We start from the raw sequence: 17,951 nt of genomic DNA, 5'->3' as shown, positions 1-17,951 counted from the left end.
GCATCCCAGCATCTGAACTGTTGGAAAATCCAAGGTTTAGATCCGAGGTTCCAACTTTCCAAGGATGATTTCAGAGCTCAGCTACGAGCTGCGGCGTTCGGACAGTCCAGATTTCATTTGATCTTCTTTGAGTTATGAGGTAGTGAATGATGGAAGCAACCTCAGGCCCTCGTACTCCGTGAATTTCAGTAACACAGGCTTTTATTGAAAACCTGATTCTCACCATGAGAGAATGTAGGAAAAAGTTGCCAAGAATTCAGGCTTTCCTCTTCTCCCTTCATCACCGGGGTTGTGCTGCGGCCGGTAGTTGTTGGCATTCAGCATTTTCCCTTGGGGGCTGTTTATCCTTCCTTTCACATGACTAAGACTGGGTGAACTGTTCACACCAAATCTTTTAGTCATGGATTTAGCTTAGAAATGAGTTTCTGGCTTCCAAAACTCCGGAAATCTTTTATTGGTCAGACTTATCTGATGATCAGTTTGTGTGAGCATATGCTTCTCATGGAAGTAATTTTTTTACTTGTGATATTTCCTGCTACATTCTTGAGGGTTCAATCCATGAACCAGGTGATTTCAAAACGCGACAAGCCTTTCAAAGGGTCAGGAATAGTCAGGCTGACTCACTGCTATGGATATCTACTTTCTGTTTTGATAAAAATTGATGAAAACAAAAATTCCTTCTGCTGTTAATGACCAAAGAAAAAAGAAAACGAAATTCATTTTCTTTTTTTCTTTCCACATTAAAGAAACTTAAAAGAATCCCCTTGACATCTTCGTGTCATTGTCACCTCCATTGCCATCACCTCACCCCTCTGGACCCCATCAATCTTTCCCACCTTGGAACATGGTTTTTAACTTCTATCTGCCACAGCCTTGATGAGTACCACCAATGTCCAGAGAAGTGTCAGCAGGACTGACAGTTAGGAGCTATAGCTCCTGAATATTGAGAAGGCAACTGATGAGTGAAAATATGTGTTTACTCCCTCCACTCCCACCTTTTTTTCCCTAAGTGCTTGGAATTGAAAGAGGAAGCCCATTATTTAAAAAAACTAAAGGAGCTCTCTTCATAGGATCATTTTATTCTATTACTTTGCCAGATGGAGAAAATCCTGACAAAGCAGCACTAAGCTTCTCAGCCCGTGGCTTTTTAATACCGAGGGATAAAACTATTTGGCCTCTACTCCATGGCCTCTGAGAACTAAGAATAAATTAGAGCCATGAAGAGGGCTCATTAATAGAGTGTAATTTTGCCATTGGTTGTAAAACTGTTAGATGGCTCTCACTGAAGCGAGGCCCTGAGCCAAGCAGCAGCCTCCTTGCTTTCTGGCATTCTCTAAGTCACTTCACTCTTTCATCACGTTTCCTTCTCTGATTTCCCAGTTTTTTGGGGCAGTTTATTTTTGATAACAACTCTCTGCTAAAAAAGTAAATCCAGGCTGATTCCTTGCACAGTGCCACGGCTCTTCAGCAGAATCCATGGCAACGCGTTGGGAAAGGACCCGGTCCTGTGGTCTCAGCTTCCCACTGGCTCTGCTCACCCCAACCTGCAATTCCCTGAGCCCTGGATGCTCCAAGGAGTGGACAGTGACAGTGCTAAAGTGATGGATAAAACATGAAAATTCCTCCCCCAGTTGTGAGATTGGCAAATGTGCTGCTTTATGTGTGTGTGATTTATTGCTAAGTTGACCAGGAAGCACCAGCATCTCACCCTTCTCAGAAGGGATCACACTCTTAAACTGTGTTTTGCTTGAAGAAGTGTCCGCAGGCATTGATACATGCCATTATTTGTGACTCTGGTTGACAGAAAAAAACAAAAGTGTATTACTGGCTTAATTCTGGCTGTTGTTAAGTACCATAAGAAATTTCAGTAGGAAACAGAAGTCAAGCCAGTGCAATTCACTTCCATCCAAGCTCAACCAAGGGCCAGCAAATCAAAGTCAAATCAAGTTTGATACCAGAGATTGTAGAGTTGGAGCTGAACTTCCCTGAAGCTGCGAGGCTTTGAGTCCAAGCTGGACTGCACTTCAGAAGGCTCAGCGACACCCCCTGTGGAATTGACCTGAACTCAAACTTCTCAGAGCTCATATCTGAAAATGGCTTATCTGACACGCATTCGTTTGCGAGGCTGCGTGAGCGCTTATAGAGAACATGGAGATTTGCATTTGCTTGGCTGATGGTTTTGTTTCATTTTATGTTCTTCCACATTTCCCAGATGGAGGAAATTGCAATCACTGAGAGAGGAGTCCATGGCTGTGCTGTAAGCCGACCCAGGGGCTGTGTGCTACCCCAGAATGAGCACTCCTCTCCTAAAGATCCCACCTGGATCCACACCACTGACCTTCAGCCATGCACCCACCTGGTTCTGTGTTCCTCTTACACACACAGATTCCTCTTGAGGAGCCTCAGCTGTTGCTCTTAAATGAATCTGCTCTTTTTCAGAATGTTCGTCTTCATAGTTCAGTATTAGGAGCAATTTATTTTCAAGCACTCTATCCCAAGGTTAAAGGGAGAAAGGGGCTAATTGGCATAAATAACCACTTAAAAAGCAAAGTTAGTGAGGAGCCTCAGTAACTTTTGGGGACCTCTGTCTGATGCATTTCCTAAAAGTGGAAGTGATGCAGCATGTGGTGTTGGGTGTGAGGAGCAAGGGAAAGCCTCAAAGCAAAGGCAGCTTCTGTAGGAGGAAGAGCTGTAGAAAGCAAATTCTGACAAGCAACCCCTGTGACAGCATGGGTTGCACTCTGTGACCTCAAAACCCCTTTTCGTGGTGACTCTAGGACTACTAGAAGAAAACATGATAAACTGTGAGGAAGCAAAGTCTTGGAAAAGTGTTTTGGCTGAGTCTGTTCTGCAGCAGTGCCCCCACCCAGATGAGCTCATGTTTAAAAATCCCCAATGGCCGTTCTCAAAACAGATTTGAGGAGCTTGAAGGTTTGGGGTGGGTGAGAGTAGAGACCGAAGCAGAATGGCACAGCATGTTCTGAAGTTCAAATGGCTTCAAGGAGAGTGAAAGACCAGAGCTCCTGGCACACTGCCATGGGGCCAGAGAGCCTTCATCCCCTCTGCACTCAGCATTGCCTCTGGGCTGCAAGGGCTGCTCACAGGCAGCTGCTACCCTCCTCTGTTGCAAAATGAGGATGATGTACACCATGAGTAAAACCATCATGTTTTCCTGAGATGCCATATCCTGCAGGTATTAGCACACCATTTCCCTTCAACTACATCCACAGCATCTAAATTTAGGATTACCATTTCCCTATACAGCCGGCTTGAAGCAAGAACTTTCAGGAGGTGAGTCACAGCACCCAAATTAGCAGCCTATGTTAAACACTGTCAGCTGGTGACTGAGTCTGCACTGAGTCCACTGAGCCCCGGCACTCATCAGCTCCAGTCAAGACAACAGAATTCAAAGACTGTTTAATCTGGGGCCTGATCACTTATGGGCACTTTCTACAGCTTCCTATTGAGTGCATTGAGGCTGTGAGACTCCTGGAAAGCCCATGGCTCTCCAGCAGAGGACAACTGTACAAACACCAACGCCAGCTGGGAAAGCTGTTGGATGCATGCATGCAAAGAAGCCTTTCCCACTTGGGTCGTTTCATTCCTAGCACTGCATATTGCTTGGACCCATGCAGAACTGATAGGAGGAGAACAACATCTTGTAATTAAGCACAAATTCAGTACTAAGAGTTCACAAGGAAATTTTTATTAGTTTGTTGGTTTTTTTTTTCACTCAGTTTTATGAATCTCCCTGTTTTTTTTGTTTGCTTGTTTGTTTTATTCTGCTTCTTCTTCTTTGCTTCTATTTGTCATTCTTATAAAAAAACAAATGGAGAAGAATGAATATAAAGGAAAAGAAAAAGAAAAGAAACCACAGAAATGTGAAGAATCTGTATAAAACCCAGTTTGAAGGGCCAAATGAGCTCTACTGATGCTCTGACTCCAAGGAAGTGAGTGAGCTTTGACACAAGCAACCGTCTGAAAAGGAGTATTTCTAAAGCTTATGCTCAAGAGGAAGAATAGGTTTCATGTTTAAAAAAGAGAACATGTGATTTGTTTATACTTTATATGAATGTAATTTCAGGGGCTTCAGCTGAGTTCCTCAAGCTTGACGGTGGTAGAAGAGCAGAACTTCTGCCTTTGGCAAGCAGATAGTGTGCAGAATATCAGAACCTTTATATGTAAAGGGTATTTTTTCATATATAAGCCTGTGTTGTGAGACAGTGCGCTGGGGGCTTTAGCAATAGACACATGTCAACGTAATTGTATTGTGTCGAATAAAAGAAGTTTTGTTAATTATTGCAGTTTAAATATAGAGGTGGGGAGGCAGTGTTTTCCTGAATAAACACATTCTGATTCGTAACACAGTGAAATGTCTCTTTAATCAAACACATCTGTGTGAAAAACAACCAAACGTCGCCCAGCGCTCTGGGTGTTAAAGGGGTGATAGAGGCAGATGAGGCTGCTGCAAACGTTGGAATTCTGAGCTGCAAATTGCTGAGCACTCATCAGGGGATGCTTCCCTTCTAGCAGGTGTTGAGATGCAGCCAAGAGGCCCTAAAACCACACGGCCACATAAATGCCTCAGTGTTTTTAAATAGGAAGAGATGCAGTGCATGAGTGTGTGTGAGAAGCCTGAGCAATTGGGGTCACAAATGTGCAGTTGGCTGGTGCCAATATTCCTAATGAGCCTCTTGAGCTTCTCCTTACTCTTTGATCCTTCATTACATGTATGTGTTTATATATATATATATATATATATATATATATATACATAGCTCCAAATGATTTCAAACCGACTTTAAGACTGCAAAACTCAGTAGGCAGGGAGGACTTCAGTGTATGTTTTGTTTGGTTATCACATAAAGTCATTCAAAGGACAATGGCAACTGAAAAGTCAGTGATCAAAAGAGTTCTTGTGCAGTTTTCATTATTATTTTAAATTAGCCTAATAATGACAACTATAGCAGCTGTGATTTTGCACAAGGAAACAAAATAGACACGATTCATCCTGCAAGTGCTCTTACATTCTTTGCAGATAAAACAAAGACACTCACTCAAAAAGATAAAGAGAAGAGAAATTTTCTTTCTAAATAAATGACACCACAAGAGAAATGCCATGTGGAATCCAAAAGGTGATGTTTTTGTCTTAGTGAAGTCTAAGATTTGCCACTGACAGGACTGCAGTGAGACAAAAACATGTTTTGTTATAGCAGATTCACCAGGATGGAATGTAATTGTCAAGGGTAGACTTCACCAGTAGCAACCACTGGAGACTGCCACACCAAAATCTTACAACTCACAACCATCCAGGTGCAGAACAGCCACAGACCAATAAATTCTTGGGAGATGAGAGGAAAAAAAGATCAATTTGCCTGCTTGTTTTTAAATGATCCCCTTTCTATCAGCAGCACACTATTGTCTGGCTTTCGCTATGGTGTGTCCAAGGAAGATGTGACTCTGGTGCTCCTCCACGGAGGTGCTGTAGGTGGTTTTAGGGGATTTACAGTCCATCTCACATGTTCCCCCTCCTGTTGCTATTTAAGCTATGCACAGAAACAAGGAAAGTGAGTAAACAGTGAGTAACTGAAGTGTACACAGTGAAAACTCAAGCATGAAAGTCCAAGTAGTTATATATGGAATGAATAAAAGCCAACACATGCATACTCCTATTTATTTTGTGAGATAGTTTAGCTATTCTGCTTTTATGCATTGTGTTTCTAGAGAAATGACCTGGTTTTGCCCCACAACCCAAATCCTGTGAAACTGACATAATGTATGCATCCAACAATGGTGGCTACAACATATAATCATATAATTAAAGAAATAATGCTTAAATCTGCTCCCGTTCATTAGCAAATCTTCTATCTTTTAATAGCAAAAAACAAGTTTTCCCTTAACTGTTTTCAGAAGTTAATAGGATCAGGTTGATTTGTTCTTCAGAATTCTGACATATTCTGTGTCCCCTCAGACCAACTGTGCATCCCTGCTTGATGGGGCCTGTATTACAGAATACATAAACTTATATCATTCACATTGGTTTCTGAAAGAACAAGCTCCAAGGGAGAAGAAAACAATCTGTTTCTCAATTCTGCATTAGCAGTTGCTACCAGAGAGAGCAGGTGAAACTGGCAATATTTCAAAAAAGAAGATTAAATTGATTAAAAAAAGATCCTCTCCTCTCCTCTCCTCTCCTCTCCTCTCCTCTCCTCTCCTCTCCTCTCCTCTCCTCTCCTCTCCTCTCCTCTCCTCTCCTCTCCTCTCCTCTCCTCTCCTCTCCTCTCCTCTCCTCTCCTCTCCTCTCCTCTCCTCTCCTCTCCTTTCTTCTCTTCTTTCAACAAGGATAAACATCATCCCACAAAGTGCAAGCCATGAATATTTCACCAAGACTACACTTTTTTTTTTTTTTTTTTTCTGGAAAGTACCAGTTTCACAGAAATGCTTGTCAGCAGAAGTTGCTAAGACCAGGCTGGAATTTCTGATCAAAACCCCAGAAAGACCAAGAGATGAACACAAAACATCCAGGTGGCCTGGCTGTCCCCACAGGCAGATGGCCGTGGTAGCAAAACCTCATTCCAGGTCCCCTGTGCTGGAGGAGGACCCAGCATTCAGCCCCAGCCCCAGTGCTATGCTCCCCATTACAACCAGTGAAGAAGCCCCGTTGCTCAAATTTCCATTCCTTGCTACAAGAAATTCAGTGGCGCTCACAATGTGCTTGTGGTGTGTCCCTCTCTTTGCTGCAGGGATGCTGCCTTCCTAATAGGGAATTATCTTGGGAAAGTGGAAAAGCAATGGTTTTGGGAGCCATGGCTGGGGAGAGAAACTCCTCAGCTGGAAGGATTAGTAGTGCCAATAGCCTTGATTTCCCCCGAGGGAGACTGAATGCCTTATTCCTGCGCCAGAATTCTTGCAAAAGGGTTTCTGTTATTCACTCAGTTTTAGTTGGAATGGGAGAAGCTCTGAAACTGGAGAACTGCAAATACTTTCAAAACTCAGGAATGATTTAAATCCAGATTCAGCTGTTGCAGTCTGCATTTGTTGGACTCATCTGGAAGATTCTGTGTAACTCCCCAGTAGGGGCAGTCCCTGTCCCCTCCAAATTAAATCACTCCCTTGAAAGAATGTGTGGAACAACAACAGTCACTGAGCAGCACTGGGACTGCTCACTCTCACCCACATTGTTATGTACATTCCAGATTTGCCTCACTCTCCTTCTGACATCAGGCGGCGATTCCTCTCTTAATAACAAAAAAAATCCACATAAAATTTGTGCCAAGCCTTTTCTGTACTATTTTCTTCCCATGCAGTGGGAGAAGGAAAGTGCAAGCTGTTGACCAGTGTTTCCTCTTTCCTTTTCCTCGAGTACATCTCTCTTCTGTGCCACTCTGTGCCAGCTACACTTCCTGCTGCCTTCCCCCTGGTGCTCCCAGGCAGTGTCATGCAACTGAGAGTTTCTGTGTCTCAAAAATGGAAGCAGACAGAAACTCGTTAGCAGAAGGGCACTGGGACACCATTGCCTCCTTCCTCTTCTTAGGGATAAAACCACATTTGTAGGAATTAAAGAAAGAAGAAAATAGTTTTGCAAGTTGAACACGATGTTGTTTCGACTTGCCAGAGCTTGGGATGGATTTTGTCAGGGGTTTTCCAGAAGGGCAAAAAACAGTTGGAGCTGAACATGCAGCTTGCTTAGAAATCCTCTGGCACTTGATTACCGGCTCTCTCAGATCTCTGTTTGTGTCTCTGACTCAGTGTGGCTGTGCTCCACCAGCACCAGAATGGTCTGGCTCCAGCACCAGCGTTGCTGGTCACCCTGTCAAGCGCTGATGGTGTAACACTCATGGTGTCAGGGTGACAAATCCCACCCTCCCACACATCACAGGGCTGGGACCCTCCCAGGCAGGATGCAGGGCAGGCAGCATGGCTAACCAGGCTCATCTGGAGGTGGATGTGTTCCTGGCCTGCCTACAGGCTTCCTTTCCCTCCCCTTAGCACATCTCGCTCTGTATCCCAGTGCTTGGTTCTGGTTTGTCTCAGATCATACACCAGGACATCAAGTCTGGACTCAGGATCCCATTGAGAAGCACATTCAGCACTCAGTTCACTTTGCATTCTCTCCCATTCATTCTTCAAGCTCTAACAAGTCAAGGGCACCGTTTGAGTCCATCTCCATTTTCACAAGCGCTGTTCAAGGTGCATCCTTGCCCTCAGCATCCCCCGAAAGCATTTGCACAGAGTGAGCAACCATCTATAAAGCCATCTCTCCCACGTGAGGCTTATGCCCCCTGACCCACAATAAAACACATCTGTCTTTATGTTAGCTCTACATCATTCAAGGGCACTGCAGAAATTACAGTGATGACCCCAAAGGGGAAACTTGTGATAATGATGAATATATTCATAGAAGACACAGAAGTGTTTATAAGGCAGAATTTCCCTGCTGGATGTGTGTGAACCAACCCCCATGGAATACAGCACCTGTGACTGCAGTGGTGCAGGCAGCTTCTACAGTGCCTTTGATTGAGTTCCAAGTACTTCCCATGAAAACACAAGATAACTAATGCTAATAGGCTGAAGATATCTGGGAGAAATTCTAGACGTACATCACACACAGGGTTTTGTATTTCAACCACAAGTAAGGGGACGTCTTCCAATGAACACATTACAAGGAAAGGTTTTGTGACGTGTCATTTTGCCAGTGTATATTCTTCTCAAGCTGAATTTCACATTGCAGTGCATTCCTTTTCAGAGCGTTGCTATTTAATCATAATGGAATGTTGGAATATTTCAGTCTATTGGATATTTGAGTCCTGAATGTTGAGTATTCCCAATATTTGGAATATTTCAGTCTATTGAAATGATTTAATCTTGATGCGTGTGGTATCTGAAATTAGGACTCAGTAAAAGCCTGGACCAGGCTCTGAGCACTGATGGAGCTGTGGGCGTCCCTGCTCATTGCAGGGGAATGGGACCAGATGGCCTTTAAAGGTCCTTTCCAGCCAAACAATTCTATGACTCTATGAAAATGAGTGAGATGGAATAGGTAAAAAAAAATCTAAATATACACTGGAAAATAATTATCTGTGTTATATAATGGAAGGTATTCTGAATTCTCTTTTAATTAGTTTATTAAAAAAAAAGAAAAATCAATTAAACATCTGGAGCAATCACAAGCACTGTGAAGATTCCCATAAGCTTAACCTGGAAATGCTGAATGAAAACTTGCAATCAACATCCATGTATTTATTCATATGCTTCATTACAAGCATTACTCTCATGACTCTCCTTGGCCTCAGTTTTCCCTTATTATTCATGGAAAGGGAAAGCTCTCCTCCCTTCACAGTCACAGACTGTCAACCACACTTTGCAGCTCAAGAACCATTTTGATTTTCACCCTTCCCCACACCAAGTCCCTGGCTTGGTGCAGTGTGAGTGCAGTGTGAGTCCACACCAACCCAACCCACCACCAGATCTGGAAGAGCCATTTTTGTGGCTGATTTGTGGCCGTGGCACATGCTCACCACGTTGTTTGCTTCTGGCAAGTCATTAATGAAGTCACGCAGCCTGATTTTCATTGTAGTCATCAGGCCTGGACATCCCACAGCTGGTGGTGAGGAGAGGAAAGCCTCTAGGTGTCTTTCTGCTGAGCCAGATGTCATAAACTGGAACACTTCTTTGGGAGTGCTGGCTTTTCTCCTGTGCTCTTCTGTCTTTCCTTAACAGAACAGGAAGAGCTCTTTGCAGCCCTAGTGTTTGCCAGCAGACATAAATCATAGAATCATAGTATGTCTTGGATAGGAAGGGACCTTAAGGAACACCTAGCTCCAACCTCTGTGCCATGGGCAGGGTTCCAACCTCTAAATCAGGCACCAGCTCAGGCTGCCCAGGACTCCATCCAGCCTGTCCTTGGACACCCCCAAGGATGGGCAACAATGACTTCTATGGGCAGCCAGAGAATTTGAATACCAAATACAATGTCTGCCTGGTTTATGGAGTGATTATGCATGTTGTCTTCCCTGAGGAGACAACAATGCAAACCACACTTTACTCTGAGAAAAGCTGCATTCACCGAATCTTCTCCTCTGAGGTCTGGCATGGTGCTGATACAATGACTGACTGCAGTGATGGCAATGAAAGAGTTTGAGGCTTTTGTTTGATTTTGTGGTGGATTGTTTTTTGTGTGTGTGGTTTTTTGTGTGTGTTTTTAATTTTTAATTTTGTTTTCTTGTTTGGGGCTTTGTGGTTGTTTTTATTTTCATCTGGAATCTTACCAAGTCTCTTTCCAAGCCATTTGGTCTCATGGCTCCATCTGAAACCAGGCAGTATGAAGATGGTGTTCAGAAAATCATTTGTGTGAGGAACAGGAGGAAATCCTTTATGGTTTCTTTCTCGGGCATTGAGGCAGCCTAATTCAACAGCTTGCACAGCACACTAGAGAGGATCCTGGGAACCAAAACCTCTGATCCCCTCTGTGATTGAAAGCAGGGTATGACCAAGTCCTGAGCAAGTGCAAGGTGTGTTCAAATAAATGCACTGAAACATCCCAGAGCCTCCGAGATCGTAACGCCGTGTGCTCCCAGGTGCCACTGCTTAGAGAAAAAGTGACAGGAGAATGAGTGCATCTGGATGAAACGTGAGCCAGCAATTGCTTTTCAGTCTGCTAATAGGTTGGTTAAGTGCGTACTCTTTTTTTCAGGTCTTCTGTGCTGGAGGAGGCGATGATACAATCCTTACCGCTTTTTATCTGACACTGAGCAAGGAGGTCCGCTGTGGAGGAAGGGAGGAGCATCAGCAAGAAGACCACAAGCCCAGAAGATAAAGCAATTTGCCTTTATTCCTGGCTTCTTGCTCAGAACTGAACAAACAACTTACGTAACTTCCTAATAGCACAGTGATATCCTCATGGTGCAGATCTCACCCATTCCTATTTCTCATGTGTCTAGACATGCCTGTGTAACAGCACCTAACTGCTGCTGCCTTCCACCACAACCCTAATGCCCTGAAACTGCTTCTCCTACTTTTCACAGGGCTTGAAATATGAAATAGGAAAGAATCTTACTCTTAATCAAAGACTAAGGAGAATAGCCAGCTATCCACTGGACATTTTTGATGCTATCAGTGCAAAACCTTGAAGTCCTCTTGTATTTCCCTTCACTGTTTCTTTTGTTGGCACTTAGATTTGCATCATGCACAGCAAGAAGCCCTGCACATTTCCTTCTGCTCTCGTCCTTTTTTAGAAACACACAGAGATTGGATTCATTAATCAGAAACACATTTGACTGGGCAACACCAGACATTGCAAAATGAACGGCATCTTTCCAGGCGACTGAGCAAGCAACCCAGGGCTTGGGCCAATCCCAGCAAATAATTAGCTTGTTTTTGGCAGAGGGGGACAACTCTGCCTTTGGGAGACAAACTTTAATAAAAGAAAGACTAAACATTATTTAGACAAACTATGTGGGACAGCCCTTGGTTCTGGATCCATCCTGAGCAGTGAGACATAACTCAGCATGCCCTCATGTTTGACCCACCAAAAGGAGAGGGTGAGGGGGAATGGGAGTAAGAGTAAACTTCAGCTCAAGGCATGACTTTGCTGCCTAGCTCCTTGCTAAGACATAAGAAATGGACAGCTTTTCCCATACTTGCTTTTCCACTGAATGAACTTTGATTTGCAGGTAAGAACAGCCATAGAAGTGCTCTGGGAAGCACTGAATCACTGAGGTTGGAGAAGATCACGAAGATCATCGAGCCCAGCTGTCTGGGGTCCTGTCAGGTCCTTGTTCTTGTGCTGCCAGCCACATCTGCTATGGAGGCTGCCATGTTGGGAGGTCCTATTGCCATCACACAGCCTACATGTTCAGTGATGTCCTTTGCCTTCTTCGAGCTGTACTGCCCTAGGGGAAAGCTGAGTGCACTCTAGGTATAGTTCATTATCTACACACTAAATGATTACTTGCCTCAAACAGGTCAAGAAGGATGTGAGGGACTCCTTGTCCTCTCAGTAGTTCTGCTCTGCACACACAGCCAGAGAGACTTCATTCTGGATTCACATTGGGTGCCCACTGCGTGCATCAGTGAGTCTCTGTAGGACGGCTAGAAAGCTGTGCAGGCAGGGCTCCACTAATCTCAGGCCGGATACTAAGAAAGAATTTCTTCTCAGGAAGTGGGAAAGCATTGGAACATGGTGTCCAGAGAAGTGTTGGAGTCACAGTTCTTAGAGGTATTCAAGGGTAAATATGGCACTGAGGGATATGGCTTTGTGGGCATGGTGGTGATGAGCTGAGGGTTGGACTTGATCTTAGTGATCTTTTTTAGCCTAAATGATTTTATGATTCGATGAAATCTTTGCTTCTGGTGACTCAAGGCAGCTGCTATTAGTCTTCCTTCTTCTTTCTCCACTTCTGCTCGTGGTCATCATTTCAGAAATGAAAAAAATAACAATGAAACAATGACGTACATGGTGTTGCTTATTACTGCTTACCCTAATGACCACTATTGCTTCATCCTCAGCCTTGTGCTCTCTTAATGGCATGTGGCCATCTCTCCTCTTACACTACACATGGAAATCTCCCCAGAAATTCTCAAATAAAGCAAGTCATCTGGTATATAAACTTTGATGCAATGATAACCAAAACTGTCCCAAAGCAACTATCAGAACAGTGTGGTGAAAAAATGTTGTTGTGCTGGTGACTTCTCACAGTTAAACTAAGCAAAGCTGGCTCTTGCTGGGGAAATATCAGGCTCTTAGCTTCATAATTAAGACTTGGTTTTCACTTTGTACAATATCTGAGACATGAGCACCTTGATACTACAGTGGTGCTATTTAAAGGGTTATTAGTAATTCCCCTTGTAAATTAGTGAGCTAAAGAATTGTATATTTATATCCTGGCTAGAAAGGATCGTTCAGGATTTCCAATCCAAACTCCTGCCTCAAAGCAGTAGATCAGGTTGGCCATGGCTTTCTTCAGCCAAGCCCTGACAGCTTCTCAGGGAAGAAATTCAGGCACCTCTGTGATGAACTGTTCCCTCTCCTATGTCAACATTTGAGTGGAAAAGATCCTCTTTACATCCACCATCAGTTTCCTAAAATGCACTTCATGGTTCTGAACAGCTCTCTGACAAATTGTGTCCCTTACCAAGGCTCTTCAGCTCCCCTTTTCCAGGCTAAACCAGATCAGCTCCCTCAATCTCTGCCCATAGGTCATGATGCCCAGGATCCTTTCAGGTTTTCCACATCCCTCTTGAGCCAAAACTGGACACCATATTCCAGATATGGCCTCATCTTCACCAGGCAGGGTGAATGGATCTAACATTGCCCCTTGATTTGCTGGCTGTACTCTTCCACACTTTACTCGTGATATGAAGAAACCACCTTGTTTTGCCATCCACACCTGCAATCCCATACCTTAATTTGGAATAACAAGGCCTTACTAGAAGCAGCTGAACACCCTCCACTAATTTCAGCGGATTTTATAGTTTACTGGCACTGCCACAGACTGGATGACATTGACAGATGCTCAAAGAGCATGAGTTCGAATTTTTCCCCTCCCTGGGACAAATGAGCTGGGATTACATAGAATGTTATCTCTCACTGCATTCCTCTCAAGCCCGGGCACTCGGAAAGAAGTTTATTTAAGTTCCCTTTTCCCTTGGCAGCTTCGAAGCTCCCCGCAGCTGCAACACCCACGCCATTCTTTGGTGCCTTATTTATCAGGTAGATCCAGAGTAGTTTCTCTGCATGGAAATGGCCTTCCCAGCCACCTCCGGACGTGGTGGTGTGGAGGAAGCACCTCACAGAGGGTGTGTCAAGGAGAGAATGGGACTTTCATCCCATGTGGTCACAGGCAAGGCTTTCCAGATTTTCATTCTTTTTTTTTTTCTTTTTTCTCCCCCCAGATCGTGGAATCATGCACCTTTACACAAATCATACACGGTGATGGGAGCAGGAAAGAAAAATGTGAATAATAACACAGGAACTTAAAACTTTGCCGTATTTATGGGACTTCCCTCTCCTCCCTAGCAGAAACAATGGGAATTTTTCTGCCATGGCTGAAAATATTTATGAAATACAGAGCCTCCTTCCCAGGCTCTGCTCCATCAGCTGGGCTAGAAAACTCAATGTAGTCTTTAAAAAGAAAACAAATAAATCAATTCTTCTTATCAATTCTTCTTGAACCTTTTCTGATCTAATTTGTTTTTAGGGGCCAAGTGAAGTTGTAGAGGCCTGTGCTCATCAGCTTCGTTCCTCAGAGCACTCCTTCCAGGAAATGTGCAATGAGTGGCTGTCACCAGGTATCCTCCCTTAAAGGTCGAGGTTTCTCAAAATCACTGCAGGGACATTGCATAGGAACTCAGGTTCTGATTCAGTTCAGCCCTACCCCTCCTCCTGGATGGTGCTGAGTGATGATGGCAGGAAGAACTGATGTAGTCTTGTGGCACAGTGGCTGTTGAAGGGCGCTCTCATGCTGACCTGAAGCACCATACTTATGTCCTGGTAACAGTTTTAAAGCTGTACTGACCAACCATGGTTTGCTTCAATGCAAGACCACAACCAAGAGCTCCTGATGCTCCCTTGATTCTCCTGGGAGCCAGTTGTGAAAGATCCAATGCTGTGCACAAGCAGAGAAAGCACAGTTTTTCTCTTAGATTTCTTACAAGTCCCACTGAGGACCACTATGCAAAGAAGGACACAGTAGGTGTAAGCAGACATGCTGAGACAGCAAGCTGTGCAGCTTCATGCTACTGCAGCTTGCCAAGGAAAGCAGATGTGCTTGAAATGGGGACAAAAGGAACCCACTTCTGCAAAAACTGGCATGTGGAGAATCCATAAGCCTGATTTCAAATCCCAGCCCCTGAATTTCTATGTTCAGACCTTTATAATTCAGGTATTTCTGGTTGATGATGGATGGGGAGGTGAGGGGTGGTCAATGAGTGGAAGCTGGGCTTTGCCCTGAGCTGTGCTGCGGTTCTCCCTTGTGACCTCAGAGGATATTTGGAATAGTGCAAACTATCTAATATAAACCAGGATACGTAGAAAAAATAGTACAGCAGCATAGACAGATCTAAGCCATTGGGTGCATCTCATGAACATCCATTGATTGCACTGAACTCATTCCAAATTGATAATGAAATAGTTTGTAATTCTTCTGATTTTGGCACATCCCTTTTCTAGGCTGAAAAACAAAGCTATTGCCCAAGGAAACAATGCAACAGCTGCTTCTGACCAGTAAACTAAAGCCAAACAACTAGAATTGTGGAATTGTGTTTACACAATACTGCAATAAATACTCCTTTACTCATGGGAAACATTAGGTCCAAGTAAGTGAAAATGAGACAGTCAAACATCATTGTAGTTAAACCTATGAATGAATGCTCTTGAAAAGAACACTGCCATCCCTCCAAGAGCTGTCAGTTAATTCAAGCAAAGCTCTCTTCCAGGGGAAAAATAATTTCATCAGAAATATTCCGGTCAGATCTGACCTGGCACGGAGTGAAAGCCCAAGGGATGGATGTGCCCTGGGGCTGATGGTTCACATCTCGCCCTCTCTGCACCAATCTAGCACTGCTCTTTGAGCCCTGTAGCACCACTGTGCCTCAGTCTGCAGTGCTCATTTTCTCTGCCATGTCATGTTTTTGACTCAGGTACCAGATGTCTTCATCATTCTAGCACACAGCAAAGGCAGCAAGTGGTCTGCCTGCAGCTGGAGAGACTTCTGCATTAACTCCAGTGCAGTGGTTTGCAATCAGTCCAAGAGTCCTCTGAGCTAACTGGTGTTAAATTATAAATGATTTCCCTTGGCATTGCCAGCCCATGTTTCCTTCCAGCTGCCACCATCACTCTGTTCTGGACAGTCTTCTCTGCTTTTAATGCAGACGCATTTTGTATTTTTGTGCGACCCAATGGTGCTGCATGCATTGCATGCATAGTGTGAAACAATTCCTGCTCAAACTGTCTTGCAGTGGAGCTGAGGAATGACAGATGGATTTTTCTGAAGATGAGTATTGAGGCAGAAGCCATTGCATGGCAGTCAGATTTTAAAAAGCATTTCAGCATTTATTTCAGTGCCAAGGATCGAGTGTGATTCCAAATGGAACTAAATGAGAAGCGTTCCAGATAAATGTTACTGCAGTGGCACCAAGGAGCAGCATCATGTCATGACAGCTGGTTCCCCACCTGTATGAAAGGACAGTACAGAGAAGTGAGTCTTCTAAAAAGCATGTCAGTTCCCCTCTTCCACAGTCATCATGGCATGAACTTCATGGTATATGGCCTGGAAAGACTTAGAAAGCAATTTCCACACAACAACTGCACTCCTAAGCAGATTAATCTAAACAGCACTGGTGTTGCGGGTGAAATATTATTACCATGTAAAAAGTGTTACTGAAAGCGTTTATTTATGTCATAACAATATAATAATTACTAATGGAAGTCCTCAGGGCTTTGTAAATAAGAAACCCAGTGTCATATCTGATATTTTTGGGGTATAAATTCAAAGCTCAGACAAGCAAAGCAATCGGTCAGCGCAGAAAGAACACTTTTAAGCTTTGGACCAGTGCTGTGTCCTATTCCTGCTCTGAAGGGCAGTTTATGTGCTACCTGAAGCTTTCAAAGAAGCCTGTAATCATTTTTTAGCCACACACTTCATTTGTGTTTATGCCTCATTCTGTTTGCATTCTCCACACCTCTAGTAACCCTGAGTTCCTAGAACACCTTCAGTTACACGTGATGCTACACAGATGCTTGATGAATCCAAGCAAACTGAAACTCATGAACAGGGAAAGGTTTGGATGTCTTGGTACCTGCAAGAAGCCTTTTTTGCACCACAGTGCAATACATAATTTGAGAAAACATATAGAGGAAAAAGTAAGAAAAAGCAAGAAAGAAGAAATCAGCCCTAGATGAGTGAGATGCCTGTCTTTTTCCTGTATTTTTGTCTAAAAAATGAGTGTAATTTCCATTAATACAATAGTTACTCATTCCCTGTAATGATACCTTTTGACTCAAATGTTCTTGCATTATTTGTTCTAAGAATAAATCTCAGATAATTTTTCAAGGGAAATTTTCCCTTGAGTTCCCTAGACTTTAGACTTTCTCCTGCAAACTCCAGAGGGCTTGGTGAAGAGACGTCACGCTGGGAGATGAGGGCCAAGGTCCAAAGGACGGAGGAAGGAACATTCAGTGGTGTATAAACCAGTTACTGGAATGACCCAGAGGTCAAGGGAGGAGGATGGAGCAAGGAAGGGAGGACGTTAGGAAGACAAGAGAAATGCTGTGACAAGAAACTTGTGGAAGGGTCAGTGGGGAAGCGAAATAGAGGAGTCTGCTAAGGGCAGATCGGCAGGAGCAGCTTTGTGATTTGGACCCGTTCTTTTCCTCCCATGCTTTTGGGCAGGCAGCTCTACTAAAGGCTCAGAGGAGCAGCATAAAGCAAGCACAGAGGATCTCTCATCCAGCACCTGCTTGAAATGAACAGGTAGACAATTTATTTCTGCTGAAAAGCTGCAGAAGTCACTACAGTAACCCTCCTGTGGGTATCTATAATCTCATTACATGAAGATCACTGCCTTTTCTTAGCAAAGAAGTGTTTCTCCTGACTTGCTTTACTTCAGAATGGTACAAAACAAGAAATATTTCTGTGAATTACATGGCAGCCTGTTTGGCATTTGTGCAAATAGAAGAGCTTTATTACACTGGTTAAAACTTTCCACAACAATTCACCAGCCAGCAACTGAATAAGAGATGTTCTTCAGTGGTAACTACAAATAAATGTTGGTCCTTCAGCTGCAGCCAGTGACATGCAAACTGTACATAACATAACCAGTCTGAAACGTAAGTTAAGATTATTTTTTATATTTCAGAAATGAGTGGGGCACAGAGGGAAGCCACGTTAATCCTGCTTGATCCACGTATGATATCACAAGTGAAGGAGAAAGGATGTGACTTGCAGCAGTTC

This window comes from Tympanuchus pallidicinctus, unplaced genomic scaffold (assembly GCF_026119805.1).
Source record: "Tympanuchus pallidicinctus isolate F22 unplaced genomic scaffold, pur_lepc_1.0 scaffold8, whole genome shotgun sequence".
Lineage (NCBI taxonomy): Eukaryota > Metazoa > Chordata > Aves > Galliformes > Phasianidae > Tympanuchus > Tympanuchus pallidicinctus.
Note: the sequence above shows the minus strand (reverse complement) of the source record.